Here is an 18,617-nt window from a genome sequence, read left to right as displayed (position 1 = left end):
GAGAGAGAGAGAAAAAAGAAAGATTATCTATATAGTCAAGATCACAAATGTGGACAGAAAAAATAACTGTAAGGTAATATTCATTCTATAAAGAACAACTGCATTGAACATGCAATAACTTACACTAATTTCCACTGCCTGGAGAGAAAAGAATCGGGAACGAGTTCTTCTCTGTACCAATTGTTAGTAATATTTCTCTGACCCATTTTTAATGTAAGTTGGTTTTCAGTTTCCATGTTACATCACTCCATAATTTTTTTCCTTTGGATTTCAGAAGAAAACCAATCTAACTAGCATTAAATATGTACATCACATATTAATTTCTGCTATAATACAGAATGCATGCTGAGACACCTAATAATTTACAAATTCTAAAAAGTCTACTGGAAGAAGTTTAAGAAGATCTACCTGAGCCCATTTCCTTGATTTGCCAATTTATCCTTATTGTAAAATGCACATTTCTATTTATAAACAAATTCAGAAGAAACACAGTTTGTAAACCACTACAAGGGTTGGGCTTTTCTTCAACTATTTTTGACATAGCTCATTTACACGTGCGATACCAAAAACCAGACAGCAATGGAACAAAGGTTCTCCATATGTTTGTTTTTAGCATGGTGCCACAAACTGACCTAATGCCAACAACAAGAATTCAGTAATTAACCACATCTCTGTTATTAAGGAGGAACAGAATTTTTTTCTTAAGCTATATCTATGAAGCTGTAACGAACTAAGGCTGAAATGCCACTTCATGGTTGATGAGGACAAATAACCTGTCCTAAAAACACCCCTTGATGTCACACCCTGATAGGACCATGCCCATGCTCTGTGCCGAGTACCGCCTCTCACAGCATCCATGCTCCAAGGCACTGGAAAAAAAAAATTCATAAGGAAGTGTTGGAGAGCTCACCCCTGCCAACCAGTCCTTTCGCGAAAGACAATGATTAAGCCTGTCATTCATTTGCTGTAGTCTAACAGGCTGACCTGAACTAAATGCCTTTTTGTCCCTGTTTTTCAATTAATTTAGCGTATATACAGAACAGAGAGAAGCAGCAGCTGTGAGACCAGTTGGGGCAGCTCATTCCTTTGATGCTGCTGGCTTACACAAAATAATAAAAAAGAGAAATGTATTTCTGTAACATACACACCACAGTCAGTGGGGATTGTTGTTGTCACTTATAAGGCAACAAAATGTAATCTGAGGTAAGAGTCAATTCTGCTGATCTGTCAGCTCAGAAACACTCATGTATGAATGGGACAAAGATCAGAGTTATTAGTTCTTAACTGGACACCAGACTCCCTGAAAGAAAATATACGAGGGTCATAACATTTGGGGAATAAAGATTTTTTCCTGTTTCTTTGTATTTCTCCATCTTTTCTTCCTTCCTTCGTTATTTTCAAGGTAAACCCCTTTATGCTTTCCACACCTGAAAATGTCCCTTCACTGTAATGTTTATGTTATGCCCCTACATTTTTGTGTTAAAAGCAGACTCTGGCAATGGAATAATTTCATTGGGACCCAAACAAATTATCCACAAATACCTAAGCAGTGACCAATAAACCTTTACAGGTGTTTAAAGTGTAGTTATAGTTAGAAAAGCAACCATTACTCAAAGCATCTTTTCTCTGTATGTTTTCGAGTTATCTTTGCTTTACTGATCAAAACCAGATTTTAATGCTGTTTGCACAGTAAAACCCATAATTTATGGAAGAAGAAACTGGCCTCATGGTTCACTGACAAAAATTGACATGTAAAGTTTATGTCACAGAATCTTTTTCACTGATAATGATGTACAGGGCAGAAAGAACACTGCTGGACATCACATCACAGGGTGAGTTTCCCATCCCAGCAGGGTAGAAAATATTGAACTGGGATGGGTTAAATTGAGCAAAGGTAATCTGAAAGTCACTGAGAGTGTGAATTTGGAACCTCACAATGTCATTCTGCAGTCTTGGTTTTTGGCTATGGTTACAAATCAAGAGCTATTAGAAATCCACATTGAATGTCACAAAGCAAAAGCCTTGGTGTTATCTGGTGCATATTGAACAGTAAACTGTTCAATGGATTTTGTCAACAGGCTGAAAGTCTATGTTATTTTCAATCATTCATTCTCCATCTGGTCAATAGCCAAGCAGCAGCAAGAACAGGGTTCAGAGCCAGACAAGCCAGCCCACCTCTCCCCTTCCAGATCAAATGGGAGCCACACAAGGACACGTCATCCAGAAAGCCCTCCCTCACAGGGCCCCGAAAGCTTCTGAGAAGGCTATGAAAAGCCTTAGGTCCCTGGAAAACACTAATCTTCAGCAGGCCAGGAGCAGCAGCATGGACAGGACAGCATATGGGGGGTGTCATCAGACTCAATATTAAACTTTTCAACTCCAGATTAATGTTTTCTGATTTCTCCCCAACACCTGAATGTAACATGCAACCACCCTCCTCCAATCACCTCAGCTACCTTGTTTCACTCTCCTCCCCTCTCTTTTATAAAAACAAAACAACGAAAACCAAACAACAAGAGATCAAATGTTACATAGCCAAACAAGAGCAAATTTTTGTCCTTCCCTTTCTCACACCCTTACTATTAGCTGCTTCTTCCTAATACTGGGTCTAATTTTAGACTGTAAGCATTTTTTGGGTAGGAACTGTGTTTTATGGGTCAAGAAAGCACTTAGCACACTTTGAGCCATGTAAATAATGGACAAAAAATGAAGAAGCATGGACTTGGGAGATCTTCATAGCATCATTCAGTGACAATCCAACTACAAAAAATGGTGGCAGTCCACTGGACATTGGCATGGCACATGACAGATCTTCACATACCCTGACAGATAAAGGATTGATGTAGCTGATTCTGCTTTGGGTCCGAGCCTTCTTCCACTGAATGCAATTGCAACACTTTTGTTGATTTCAATCTGAGCAGGATCACTTTCTTCAGCAATAAGAGCTCGGAACGTCATGCCTCATTTTGTAAATTTTGTATCATAATCATCCTTGCCCTCACTTCAGCAAAAATCTCTATGCCCTGTGGGACAGTAGAGCTCTTTCTATATTACCTGCTGTATAATAAGAGGCATGTAGAGGGAGCAGGCATCTGGTTCTCCCATCTCCACGGAGATCTGACATTTTGAAGGAAATCTGCATAAACCCAGTGTTACAATCTATCTAATCTATCCATATGTTTTCCTGTAGCATTCATCACCATAGTAGCTAAGCCCCTGGCCCAGGAAAGCTCTTAAGTGTGCGCTTAACTTTAAGCACCTCAGTAACCCCATCCCTCTTCTGCAAGTAGTTAAACAGGTGCTTAAAGTAACTTCAAAGGGAGGTAAGCACATGCAAGTGCTTTGCTGAATTGGGGCCTCAGTGTTGCTGTATCTACACCCAGAGGCCCTGGCAACACAACTCCTACTATACATTGAATAGTTCTTTGGAGACTGAGAAATGTTTCCAGCTTTCACTAAAAGAGACCAGGGGGCTGTGTTTTACTGCTTCTATTTTTCATAATGGTATATTCAGCTGATTCTCATTAAATCACTCTGTAAGCCAGATAACATCCACCTCCCCAAGGGAAAATCTACAGGTGGAGGCTATGGGAGAAGAAAACGTGGGAGAGCAGGGTCGCTCTCTCTAGGGATGATTTGTAGGGCAGCCCCAACACCTGGAGGGTCTCTAGGGAACTGCTGGAGACATAACCACCCTGATAAAACCTCCAGAGTGGCTCTCTTCACCCAGTGGCCCTCCTCCTGCCTTGCCTTCTGAATGCCCTTTTACCTCCATTGCCCCACCAGAGGAGTGCTCAAGGGAACAGCTAATTGCCCTTTTCCAGGCAATGTCTTCAGGGCTGAAAGGGGACAAGTTGTGCACGTGCACACACACACACGTCAAGGCCATCCCACCCATATAATGCAGGGCTGTAAACCACCCACTGTCAGCCTACCAAGTCTGTGCCCTCTCCCCTTGTGCAGATCCCAGCTCTGTAGACAACTCTGCACAGGACGCGAGGAGGGTATCAAACAGGCAGCTGATCCATCTTCTGTGCAGGATGGGTGCAATCAGCATGTGGGGAGCTTGGGGTTTGAAACTGGTCCGGTAAACATATCTTTCCTGTTTGTCATGACTTTTTCTGGATGATTTAACACAGACATCAACCTCTTTAAAAAACGTACATAGCGGTACTTGTTTAGAACTTGTCATTAAGATACACAGCACTGCAGATACCACAGTGTTTAATGTTCACCATCGTTCAATGTTCACTTTTTATGACCAGTGCTGTACTGTAGGTAAGACATTTGATTTGACAGTTACCTATCAGGGGAGAGGGAGTGACATTTTTCTTTGCTGTTCACAACTGCAACCACAGAAATCCTCATCAGACCAATGACTGGTGACATCTTTTACTAACTTACTGTTTAGCTTTTCAAAAATAAAACTAAGTGCATTCCAAATTCTTTCTGGAAGAGAAGGAAAATTAAAAGCCAGCCCATTACAATGGGTAGGAGCTATTAAAAGATGTGACCAAACTGTGTTTTTTAACTGAATAGAGAGGGAGCAGCCAGGAAACCCGTCAAACAAACACTGAAATATATAGGTAACACTCTTATAGTCAACTACAAACAATAAAATACACCAAAATTATAAATATAAGTGTTGGAATTCTATTGCACTTTCCTTGTAGCACTGAAGAAACATTTCCTCACTTTGTTTCTGCAGTTGTTTTTTTTCTCTTTACTGGGGAAACAGCTATGGGGCTTTTGTATCTGGCACAACAAGTGTGAACTATTTATACCTATTCCAAGATGTGGTACCTTATTCACAGGTTGTTGTATCTGATACAATCTCAGTGGAGCTGCCATGATTCTTCTATTGACACTAAATAGTGGCTTTGCCTTCAGGGCTATCCGAAGAGTTTCAGTTTTATTGAAAACTGTTACCAAGTTCATTTGCAGCATTGATAGGAAGGTTGTAAGTCAGGGGACCTGACTTAACTACTTGCAGAAGAGGGATGGGGTTACTGAGGTGCTTAAAGAGGTGTTTAAGAGCCTTTATGCCTCTAGATTAGCTATTCTCAAACTGTGGGGCAGGCCTCCCATGGGAGGTGTGGGAATGTGTCAAGGGAGGCGCAAGCTGCGTGCTTTTTGGGGGTGGGATGAAGAGCTCGGTCAGTCAGTCCTGGGGCTGGTGCAGAAGGTGGGGATAAAGGGGACAACTGGAGCCCTGCCACCCAGGCTGAGGCTCTCCTCTCCCCCACCTGGAGGCAGTGGAGCTCCGGCTGTCAGCCCTGGGGTGGCAGCAGCAGCAGCCCAGAAGTAAGGGTGTCAATGGGGCGCTAGGTCGGCTGTGAAACGTGATAGACAAATGTCAAGTTTCACCTTGCCTCCCTGACTTCTGTGCTGCTGCTGGCGCGGGGCTGCCCTCAGAGCCGGGTGTCCTGTCGGCAGCTGCTGCTCTCCGCTCTGCCTTCAGAGCTGGGGGGTGGTAAATGTACTTGGGGGGAGGGGCATACGTAAATGGCTATGGACACTAAGAAGGGAGGCCCGACGAAATGAGTTTGAGAACCACTGCTCTAGCTCACATGCAGGACTATGGCAGAGGTTGATGATAATCGTCACGGCCACCCGAGCAGTGACAGCACACGATGCAACATGAGTTGATTTTCCCCATCCAGTTCTAAGGGACAGGTATCCTCATCACTAAAATTAGTCCTGGCAATCTGATCAGACAGGCCAAGGACTGTATGGATGGAGCCTTGCCCTGCCACGGCCTGTGCTCAGTGGCCCGGGTGGAAAGAGAACTCCATTCAGAGTGCTGCCTCCCCAGCACCTCTCAGGAGCTCTGCGGTCACTTATATTTTTTGGAGGAGAGGGGGGTGATAGAAAGCAGACTGCAGAGGAACCACATTTTACCATTAAATAAGTGCTCATCTTTAAAATTAAAGAAAAATAAAACGCTCTCAGATCAGCTGCAGACAGACGGGAAATCCTGTCCCTTCCTCCATAGGGCCGGAGGGTCTCTTGGAACTACTGCAGTTCTGCTATGCATTGGGGTGGAGGGGTAGGCAGGATTTGGAGAGACTGCACAGGGGTGAGCAGAGGTGCACCCCCTGCATCCCACGGGGCACACCTCTGCAGTAGCCCCCTGCTTAATAGTACGTAGCGGGGACTTGGGGGAGCGCTTCCGAGTCTTTTCCCTCCATGGAGAGTGGAGTGGGGTGAGGCATGACAGCTGCACAGATGGCTCCAACCTTTAGGCCCTCTCTACAGGCGTGACACGAGCACAGCTACGGGGCTGTGGCTAGGCTGCTGTAGAGCCACAATGTAGATGCTTCCTCAGCAATGGAAGCGGTTTTTCCGGCACTGTAGGAACATCACCCACCTCCCATCCAAGCGAAAGTAGCGAGGTCAACGGAAGCGTTCCTCCATCGACCTAGTTGTGTCTGAACCAGAGGTTCAGCAGGCACTGCTTTGTCAACCAACTTTGAAGTGTAGACCAGGCCTTAGGTTGGCAACACAGACGTGGAGTGTTTCTCTTTCCCAAAATCTATTCTCCAGCTATCAGAGGATGTGAAGGAGGGGGAACATTCTTTCCCTTAGCCGTACAAAGTCAATTTCTCCAGTTTGAAATTAAAAAAAAAAAAAAAAAGGAAAATTTTTGACAAAATATTCTAGCTGTTCTCTCAACCTACTGTCGAGCTAGTCAGAATATTTTTAGAATTCAACAAGGAAACAGAAAACATGCCATTTTTTTTCACCCACTAATGCCCTCGATCCTTTCTCCCCCCCTTCATATGCTGTTTTAGCATTCAGCCACATGTCCAGGGATGGAAGCTAAGCAGGGGATCTCCCCCAAGTGCCATCCAATAATCTATTCTTAAATTTAGGCTGACTATTGTTAAACTTCTGTGGCTGTCACAGGAACAGGAGAATGGGGAGGTGAGGTGGCTTTAAGCCAGTTTTGTGCTTTCCTAATTCTGAGTCCTGGGACTATACTAAATTGTGCAGGGATGTCCCTGCACACCTCTCTGTCTGCACCCATTATGCTGGGAACAGAGCTGGGATACAGTTGTTCCGACAGCCTCACTCCAATCGTAGAACGCCCCTAGCAGGGCAGTATTCTCCAGGGGCTATTTGAGCCTAGCAGCATAAAGGACCTGTATCATAAGAAAATCTGAACTAAAGGTGGTGGGTTTTTTTTATTCGTGCCTGAACAAACAGTTTTGAAATCAATATAAAACTGTGGGCTTTAGGGTTGTTTTTTATTTTTTGTACTGCTTATCTTTTTAAAAACTGTATGACAATTTAAGCATTTCCTTATTTTTAGAGGAAACAATCTGATTCTAGACTGGAAATTTCATGCCAAGTTTTATCCAAAATTTTCAAAATGGCCCTTTTATTAGTGCATTGAAAAACAAAAGGTAATACTGAAAACAGTAAGCAATCTATAACTATAGCATCTCAAACATGACACTGTGCTAAGGCTTCAGATAGAACAATAATCTATCTTAGAGAACAAAGCTTGTCAACCAACTGGAATGAAATATTATAACATAGCCTAATTTATTATCGCCTTTTCATATTTCTTGTTATATTACTAAAATGTCAAAGTTCAAACCTCGATATTTAATCATTTTCCAGTACGTCATTCAATGCAAGAGCTAATATCTATGCCATGCTGTTTCTCTGATATCCATTCAGTTCCGTATTGTTTGGAGAATTAAAAACATAAATATGCCTATGGGTTTGTTTGGAAATTTTTTTGTGAGTAATCTTTAGAAGACTGTCAGCAAAGCAATAAAGTTTTTATTTCTATTTGATCTTCGAATTTGAACAACAAAAAATTGTCCTTGTTATTTCAGACAAATGCAGCCCTATTCTGACACATGACTGAATGAATAGGCTTGGTCATATATCCCTTGTTAAATGACTAAATTTGCTTAATACAATATCCATATAAGCCGATTAACCCCTTGGCACCAGTTATTAACGTTATGCCTATTGACAATGAAAGAGTATTTTATACCAAGAATTTCTGTTCCCTGGAAACCTGGGGCCTGATCCTGCAAACACTTACTAGTGAGCGCAGTGCTAACAAATCTAAGTAGTCCAAATGATCCCAATGTTACTACTCAAAGTTATATGCCCCACATTCAGTAGTAGGTACTTGCAATATTGGGCTCAGGGCACTAATTATGTCCCCAGAAAACACATGAATATCATCCACCAGATAAACTATTTGCGAGAAAAAACATTGTTTATTAATTCATAGAAGAAAGTGCTAAAATAATCCCATATGGCAGTTTTACAAACCCAAGGGAAAAAAACAATTAGATTAGACTAAATACTTTACCAACATGCATACACACACTTACACATACACTGCATCTAACTATTTTAGGACACGACAATAGAGTGTACTACACAACAATTCATACATTATTTAAGACAGCAGCATTGATTAGGAAAAAGAGGTTTTGCACTTTGGTGAGGGTTTTATGTGCACGTGTGTGGGTCCAATTTTAACTGACCATGTTTCTCAAGGACTATATTTTGCTATGGCAGTGCCCAAGCCTACTCGATCGCAAAACTTCCACTGTCTTCAAAGTAAAGTAATTATGGGTGAGAGAGTCAACAGCACTACACTTAGGGCCAAATGCTCAAAGATATTAAGGCACCTACACTCTCAATGGAGTTTGAGCATATGAGTCTTAGGGCTTGTCTTCACTAACGGGGTAAGTCGACCTAAGTTACACTACTCCAGCTATGTGTAGTACACTACTCCAGTCGACGTAGCCTAGGTTGACTTACCCAGGTGTCTTCAGTGCACTGTGTCAATGGGAGACACTCTCCAGTCGACTGCCCTTACTCTTCTTGGAGAGCTGGAGTTCCGGGGTCGACCAAAGAGTGATCTGCCGTCCATTTAGCATCTTCACTAGACCCACTAAATTGACACCCGTGGCATCGATTGCAGCAGCGTTGATCTCCCCCGCAGTGAAGACAAGCCCTTAGTGTGAGCCTAATTCTTCTCCCACTGGAGTCAACAGTAGAACTCCCATTGACTTCAATGGAGCTAGAATTAGGCCAATACTGAGTGCTTTTAAAAATACCACCCCGTAACTCTCACTCCTTCCTCTTTAAACATCTAGTTAAATTTGCAAACAATAATAAACACAAAGACATGTACTTAACTGATGGGGTAAGATTTATAAAAATAACGACTTTTCATATTTCTGGATCCTCATCAATCACATTTAACAAAGGATAGTCATGCATTCCTCTAAATTAAGCTTTGCTACTTCTTAGTTTTCATCACTCAGTGCTTCAGATCTGAAGGACTGCATTTTGAGAGTCAGGCCAACTAAGCAAAATACCAAGCAAACTTAAAAATTAAAATGAATTGTAAAAAAGCACTTTATACATTTGTAACACCTTTCATCTAAAATCTCAGCGTGAAGTGTCATGATTTGCTTGAGATAACATGATAATTTATTAGCGGCACTGAGAACAGAACCTTGATTTCCTATGTCCATATCCCTGTGCTAACAACTAATCAACACTGTGCCTGCCTTGCCTCCAAAACGAATGCCGAAACTGTAGCTAGCGTAGTGAAACAATTAAATCTGTGCAGAGATTAATATTAATATCAGATTACAGTATGATTAGCCACAAGATACTCTGGAGCCTACAATTCAGTAATAGTATGTCAGTTAAGAGAGTTATCATACAGCAGATGTATGTACGTATACATCGTTAATGAGCCCAGGGCATACACTGTTTACACATAAATGGTCAGGATGAATGACTCAGTGGATAGGAAAACGGATCAGGTCTACAGAGATATGAGCTCTGTTCCTGGCTGTCAATGATCTGCTGTGTGACCTTGGGTGTGTCACATCATCTCCCTGTGCCTCAGTTTCCCCACCTGTAAAACAGAGATGATACTTTTCTTTTTTGCAAATATATTACAAACAATTCTCTCTCTCTCTCGCTTCTTCCCTTCATATGTCATTTGTCTTCTCAGATTGTGAGCTCTTTAGGGCAGGGACCATGTCTTTGTATATATTTGTACAGCACTTAATACAATGGAGCTGTGATCCTGATAGGAGCTTCTGGATGCTATGGTACTATAAAGACTAAATAACAGTGATAATGGGCCAGATAATGGTACCCTTACCCACATTTAGTATTACCTTACTGTACAAATTGACTTACTTTACTCTGGTGACATTGACGTCAATGGGACTTCATACAGAATCAGTGAGAGTACAGGCATCACAAGCCAGCCTAACCCAGTGTTTGTGAATTTTTTCCCTCCCGCTCTTCAGCTAACTCCGGTTCCAGTTCGGTTAGTTTGTGGTCATTACTGCATCAAGGGTAACAGTACTTCAAACAATATGTGATGTGCAGGTCTTGGTCCCTACACTACAACATACTGACACTATAAGTACATTTTCACATAAGATCAGAGAAAACACAGCTCCATTCCAGAGGAGGTGGAAAACATTGCCACTGCACCTTCACCCTGTATCACAGTGCAATATGCTACAGAAAAGGTCTAATTTTTTTTTTTAAATATACACCACACTAAGTGTTACTATTACCAACCATGCTCCTCAGGCAAATTCAAGTGTGCAACAGTTTTCTTGCAATGCACTCGTGCATACCTGCTCTTATTCAGTATTAAAATTATATTCTCCTCTGGTTTACAGAGAGTGGTTGAAACCTCCTGATGTGTTTAACTAGCATGTTTGTGAGAAGAATCACATTAATATGTGGATATATAATACCATCTGCATCTTCTCCCAAAAAAGCAGGTCAAAGAAATGTCACCAGCCTTCTCACACTTAGTGCTGCTAAACCAGCTAATTGAATAAACGTTTGTTTAACATTGGCTCCTATTTCCCTAACGCATCATGAGAATAAGAATAATTTTATTTCCCCTCGTCCCCCCGCCCAATTCTTCAGGAGTGCCACTGGCTGTTATCGCAGTGACTAATGTGCTGTATGTGGCCATTATAGTCTTCAACTCTGAAATTACACCCAGGATGAACGATAGGGTCTGCCTGTATGCTGATTGGAGTTGGATGATGATTGATTAGAAGAAAGTCAGACTACGTAGCCATGCAAAAAGCTCTGCACTAAACCACAAGCGTAAACACTAAAGAACCTTTCACCAGTGGCTTCACAGCTATTAGATGTTTTCATATTAACAACATTTCTCACATCCAGGTTTGTGCATTTTATCTTTATTCTTTCAAATCCTGAAATTGCTTGGATAAGAGGGGTTGTGTATATATATATATACACATTTCTAAGAGCAGCCTGAACTTTTATGGGAAATTGAAGAGGCTTTGTGTCAAGTACAGCTAAATCCAGCCTTTCTATATCAAACCCCTGCTAGAAAATTACTGTGCAGATGATAAGGCTGAAAGATATAATAAAAAGTGACTCTACTCAATTTACACTGCAATATTGGTATGACTGAATATTTTTCATTCAGGTGACTGATAAAATCGCTAAACTGTATTGCAGATAAATAAAGGAGGCTTCTGTCAAGAATAAACACCATTAATCATGAAGTCTCACCCTCTGAGTGGCTGTGCTATGCATCTGTACAAACGCACCATCACAAGTGGCATGCAACCTGGTGCTTGCTTCCTTCCTCCCAGTTCTCCGGTGCAGTTGTCTTTTCAGAGAAACTTTTATTTTTCTCCTGTATTTATAACATTTGAAAATATAACCTTGTCCATGGAACTTTACATGCAAAGTGCAATCAGATTGCATTCTTCTAATGCTTAGTTAAAGGCGAGCTGGGACAGATTCAGATCTCAGCTGCCGTGGTGTAAATCCAAATTACAGTGGGTTTTGGATTTACACTGGCATAACTAGAAAGCTTGACTGAGAAGTAAATGTTTGTCCTTTCCCTCCCCCTACCTCCAAAACATTCGAAAGAATCCTGTAAGATATTTTCCACTAGTACTCATTACTGAGATTCACTATTTCCAAATAGCCTGTAATGATCTTTTTGAAATACTGTTATGAAGTTTCTTACTACGAAAATGTACCTTATTCAGTGTTAATGGGTTTTCTTTCAAAGGGCTATTTACATGATAAAAACGGGACATGTACTTAAGACACCAAACTGCTCTCCTGCAAAAGCATGATCATATGAAGGGGAAAACCAGACAACTAAGTAACCTTTTTATAACCTGTTTTAGAGCAAGTGATGACTCAATGGTAGCCATGTTATTAAACTGGAATGAAGCAGTGCCCTACACACTAATGAGGTTAAAAAATGTAGTTATGTCTTCATGTTAAAGGCACTTAGCAAGCAGTTTGCTTGGCAAAGACCAACTGTGAGCTGGAGCTGAAGACTAATCACACAGGCAGAAATCAAATCGACTGGAAGAATTAGGAGACTTGTGGCCCCGAGGAATGTAATTCATGCAGAAAAACAGTTGTCAGAGCAAGGCCAGGGAACCGCGTGGGAAGAAAGCAAAATAAACAGCTCAACAAAGAAAACAAAGACTCTCGAATAGTGGCTTTTCTAATGCTTGAGTACACTGAAACTTCAGTGGGTGCATATGACAAAAACCTCATCAAAGGCTGATGAGCAAATACACTGGTGAATGGTGAACCAGTTCAAAAACACTCACAAAATGCCTCAAGGTATTTAAAAAACAACCTTGAAATTTTTGTGTACAAAAGAGAATGGGGGGAGGGGGAAGGAGAACCCATAACCACCAGAGATTGCAATACTAAGAAGAGAGTTGGAGTAATTACTATAATTACTTTTGATTTATCTTTTGGCTGTTCATAGATCACAGGAAGCCTTATGTGTAAAAGAGGTGGCAGCATGTGTGAGAACAGCCACTCCTATGTATATTCTCTATACAGATTTGAGGAAAAAGTGCATGGCTATTTTGGAACCAATCCTGCAGTCTGATGACCAGATTCTTGATATCAACCAATATGACTACTCAGCTGGAGGAAGGGTATCAGAATCTGGCCCTTAATCTAAGCACAACTGCCACTGTCTGTACTGAAAGATTTCCCTGCACGGGGACAGCAGGACTGAGCTGTAAGAGGAGAATCAAACTTTGAAACCAATTTTCTAAAACACCAATTCCACACGTATATTTTTAAAAATGAGTATTTTAAACTAACAGGGAATCTCCCCCACTCAATAATTTCACGTTTTTGGATGTCTTTTTCAAAACCTCCATGGAACTTGGCCTTTTTTAAAACCTTTTAATACAGTATCCTCCTCCCCATTCCATATATCACTGTTGATTTTTATAAACCAGCTGCATTTAATACTTGAGAATGCCATGATTTTTACGAGTTCAACAAGTTTGCGCTTCTCTTCTTCCCTTACCTATTTCCACGAAGGTAGCACAGAAGGCATTCTTTACTCTGGCTAGCTGCCTGGAAAGGCTCTCACGTTACCCTTAAATGAACATGGTCTTCAATGTCTGCTTTGTGATACTGAGTACCGTTTTTTGGGTTTTTTTCAAATTAAAAAAAAATCCTTTCATTTATAACACCTAAAATAAATCACATTCACAATATTAAACACCAGCCCTGTGGGATTTTTGCTTCATTCCTAATTTACATGCTAGAAGGTGAGTTTGAGAGCTTAAAAAACAAGTGTCTCTAAATTTCAAAAGTCAAATTCAATTATGGAAATGTGAATATTGTTGATCTTAAATTTGCCACTGAAATTCTGTGGTTGCAAAGAAAACATTTTACAAACATTCTAATTTGAAAGGACCATAGTTCTAGTAAGAATGGTGATGCCAGTTCTGAGCATTAATAGTGGTTGCTAGTCCACTACTGGAGAGATGCTCTTCATCGCTGCACTGGTGGACAGCCCAAAACTAATATTCACTGTAATGCAGGGATTGGCAACTGTGTTAAACATCAGAAGATCCCAAGTGTTCTGACAGTACTCACTAAATGCCACACAGTTTTAAATATATTTATGTATATGTACATAAACTATTCTCTTAACAAGCCCCAAAGCAGGGACCAATTCCAGAAAATAAGTTCGGGGAGCAGGAGCCATTGGGGATGGAGAGGGGTGGGTTGGTGTGCTTCTACGAACCACTCCATTTAAGCAAAAAGAAAAGGAGTACTTGTGGCACCTTAGAGACTAACCAATTTATCTGAGCATAAGCTTGCGTGAGCTACAGCTCACTTCATCGGATGCATACTGTATGCATCCGATGAAGTGAGCTGTAGCTCACGAAAGCTCATGCTCAAATAAATTGGTTAGTCTCTAAGGTGCCACAAGTACTCCTTTTCTTTTTGCGAATACAGACTAACACGGCTGTTACTCTGAAACCTCCATTTAAGCAGGTTGCTTGTATAGCAGAGGCTAGTATATGGGTATTGTGGTGCATCTGTACACCCACACATCCAATGCTGGGAGTGACCTTGTGGAATCGGAGCTGCTTCAGAGCTAGGTGGTTTTGTTGCTCCAAGAGCAGAGCCTTTTGAGGGAGCTGTAGGCTAATATCTTCCATCCTCCAACAACACTCAATGATTTCAGGCAAACAAAGAAGCAGGTGTGACAAGCACCAGGATGCTTCTAGTACCACTGTGCCAAACACAGCCTATGTTAAAGGTGAATTATATTAAGGTTAACTTGAAACAAAAAACACTTATACAAATAGCCATTGCTCCATTCTCTTTGCTTCTAGACCAAGTTCTCATGTTTGTTTCAGAACTTTCTCAGTTTTTCCTACGACTTTACCTCGCAGGCACACGGAAACATTGTGTTGCTACAGAATCAGCACTGCAAGTCACTTCTGGCTAGGTGCTGAACATATGTGGACAACTGAAACGCCATAGCCAGAAGAAGAAACAATTCTGGTGCTACTCCAAACCAGTGTGCCTCCATAGCTGGAGCTACAACGGGTTGTTCTTGGATAACGCCTGTAATATATACCTTTTGGAAAGTAAATCTACAGCGCTAGGAATGATTCTTGCACACAAATGTATGCAAGCATAGGGAGAAAATCTATAAATAACAAGTCCTTGTACAAGGTAAATGGATTTTATGGGTTACATTTCTTAAAACTGGAAGCTACATTATACAAACAAAATCTCCACAGAACAGGTACCACAGTACAGGATGGCAATCAGCAGTGCAAACTTCCTCATGTTGTCTTGATGATGTGTGCAGATCAGAATCTGAAGGGATTGCCTCCAGAGGTAGAGAGTACTTGATTCTCAGGGGCCATTGAGTCCATGCCCCCTCCGCTGAAAGTGTCTAGAAGGTTGTCAAATAGAGCTATTTGTGTTGGTAGCCTCTACAATATGGGCTGAATTTCAGCCATCAAATTCATTTATATAGGCCAACAAAAAGCCATGGTAACCATACATTGTAAGGTAGGCTGGATTTGAACTGGTGATGTAAAGGTGAAAGATTCTATGATGCACACATTTCAAATGGTAGTCATTAAAATCAGCTATATTTAGACTTCGTTCCCAGTTTGAAATGATCACTAATAATTTTCTACAGTGTCACAAGTGTACACATCACTTTATTTAAAAAAAAAAAAAATTAACATAGAATAGAGGTCCCTGACTTGAGAAGGATACAATCCTCAGGCCTTGGTCTGCAATGAATTTCAGTGGTGTGTATAGTCATTTCCTTGTGGAGTCCCAGTGAAGTCACTAACTTCAATGAAATACCATGCATGAATAATTATAAGTGCAGTCATAATTCATGGCAGGATAAGTCTCTAAGGACTCAATCTGGCAGGGGGTTGAGAAACTTAACCTCCTGTGGACTTTAACAGGAAGTTTAGGGTGCTCAGCCCCTTGAAGAATGAACTCAGCACCTTGCAAAATAAGATGCTAACTCCTTTTGGCATATAAAGTATCCTAAGGACATAAACTTAAACAGCACAACATTTTTCTTTAAACCATTTTATCTTTTAATCAATATCACCAAGCAACAACTCAGAGCCCAGTTCTCTCCTCAGGTACATGGCTAGAACTCCTATTGGACTTCAATGGACATATGAGGGCAGAATTGAGGCCTAAATTTGTATTGTTACTTCGACATAGTACAGGAGGTTCACTTAGACCACAGAATGTGCAACAAATAGCTAGTTAACACTTAGGCTTGAGAAATTTAGAGAAGAGGGGCTCCAGAAGCCTGCTCTCAGTAGTTACAAAGACAGAAAGACAGACAGACACACACACACACACACACACACGGAGAGAAATAGACAGGCCCTTGCTTAGATTTTTGTTTGGTCTCCCTTGAGGAAAGTTCTGAATTGAACTCAATTCGTGCTCCAAGACTACAAGAAACGACATGTCTTTGTTTTGGGGGTGGGGGAGAGGGAAGGTGGACTACTCTAAGTAGGGTAGGAGTGTGTTAGAATGTGGTAGTGGAAGATGTTCTTTGTTTTGCATGATAAACACATAGCTTTCGTTTCCAACAGTTTATACTACCTTAATTTGGGGATGAACTTTCAATTCATAATGTAACTTTATTGTTAAAAAAATTATGCTAAGACTGTAAATTTCAGTTCTCTTTGAAGCAAGACTTAACACGAGTGGAAGCATTGTGCTGAAAAAAGAGAGAGAAAGAAAGAAAAAAGAAAAAAGTCCGTCACAGTCCAGTACCTCACAGGCCACTGCAACAGGTTTGACGGCAGCCTCTATAGAGTTGGCTTGCTTCCGGTTCACTGAATGTGAATACCACAGTTAATATCTGCTCACTTGACTAATACTGCTGACTACAGCACAAAGAACACAGGAATTTTGTCCAAGAAGCCACGGGCTCAGAGACTCCAAATGTGCACTATATTTAAAGACTGCATTCTTTTCAGCTGATAACAGAATGAGATTTTAGATATTTCAAACAGCATAAATATAGCAATGTGGTTATTCCAATCTATTTATATATTTAAGCTATAATATGTTACATAAAAGTAATGAATCACTGATGGGAAATTTTCCCATTATCTTTTGTGTGAATACTTTCCTTACTTATGCTTTCTTTTCATATTTCCAGCTTTTTATAGTCAGAATCTGGCCAAATGATGTCATTATACTCATGTAAACCTGGAGTAACTCAAATTCAAGTCTATATTATGCAGAGACAAAGATCTTTGTCCTATTATTCAAAGATAAATCACACACATGCATATGAAAGCACCCAAAGTTATTTCTTCATTTCTGCAGAACAATATTGTGTACAGGATATATGAGCTACTATTCCAATTGCCACTTATTTTGTTTCCACTGTACCTCAAGTGAAGCCTGAGAATTTACATAAATATTGTAACTAACTGCCCTGCTGGGATAAGGCAGCCAAGTGACACTGATGTCCAATGGTAAGATTCTAAGTTGCCATCTTCATAAGAGATATTGATGAACAAAAAAAGAGTTCCTATTGTAAAAGTTAATTCCTTTTGACATCTTGTGTTATTAAATCCATTCCATGTATGAATCAAAGTGAGGGTCTATGCCCAGCAACTCTTGGGTTTAATCCAGAGAGGGTTTGCAGAGAAAGATCATATCCTATGATTCCTTACTGATGTGGAAGGGTTTTCCCTTATTTCCCCCACTTTACATTCCCTGAAAGCACTGCTACAAACTCATTGTCACTGCAGAGTCCATCAGTGCTGCTCCTCTACACAGCAAATATGTCACTGTTCAATGCACCCCCACCTCCCTCCAAGGGCGGTGATTGCTGTAGCATTAGCATTTCCAGCCCAACATGTGGGAGAAAGGAAGTAAAAACAAACCCACATGGCATTTTAGGTCTTCCATTAGGCCAATAGACAGGCCCTAGAAAGTTTCTAGTACAGCTGGTTGAATTTTTAATATTGAAAACATTTTTGACAGAAAATGGCACTTTTTCAAAATAACCCTTTTTGTTTTTAAATGAAAATGCCACTGGAAAAGGGGAGCAAAAGAAAAAGTGGGAGGGAGATAAGGGAGACTAAGGAGGTGAAATAAAACAAACAAAAAAATCCAAACTGAAAAATTTTCCACTTTATGTTTATTTTCAAGATTTATTTTTTTTAGTGGGGTAATTTCTATTTTTAAAAACTACATATGTATTGAAACTTTGAGCCAAATTCTCTTGGTTTTCCTGGTGTATATCCCCTTTCCTTCACCCCCGCCCTGAAGTCATTGTGGTTGCAGCAGAAGAACAGCGATCCTTTGTTTTTTTAAGTTCACCTGCTCCTGTTGTTTATTCCCTTCTAAAGTCATAATCCTCTGACATCACAATCAACTGCTGTGGAGAAGATTATGATGTGACAAACAAAGGCTGATCAAGAGCAGGAGAAGCAAGGATGAGGAATCAGCAGCATAGGCAAATGAACACTGAGAACCAAATTTAGTCTGGTTCAATCACGGACAACTCTACTGACTTGACTTCAATGCAGTTGTACCCACTTACATTGGAATGCATTTGGCCTCAAAACCCCACTTAATCTAAAATTTGTTTCCTAAAATAATCAAACTTTTAAATAAGACTGTCCTTTTTCAATGGTTTCCATATATATGTTATCCAGTTCAGCCAGGGCATATATTTGAGAGGGTTAAAAGCTGACTACAGAATTAAGTATGCAGAATTGTTTTAAATAGCG

At 40.7% G+C, this 18,617-nt stretch overlaps 1 protein-coding gene across 6 annotated transcripts in view; it reads right to left on the bottom strand.

The window, feature by feature from the left end:
* GLI3 (GLI family zinc finger 3) overlaps window positions 1-18,617 on the bottom strand; it is a 246,887-nt gene that overhangs the window by 85,084 nt on the left and 143,186 nt on the right. The window lies entirely within an intron of this gene.

Source organism: Caretta caretta, chromosome 2 (assembly GCF_965140235.1).
Source record: "Caretta caretta isolate rCarCar2 chromosome 2, rCarCar1.hap1, whole genome shotgun sequence".
NCBI lineage: Eukaryota > Metazoa > Chordata > Testudines > Cheloniidae > Caretta > Caretta caretta.
The sequence above is the reverse complement of the archived record's forward strand: the minus strand, read 5'-3'. Positions and strand labels throughout refer to the sequence as shown.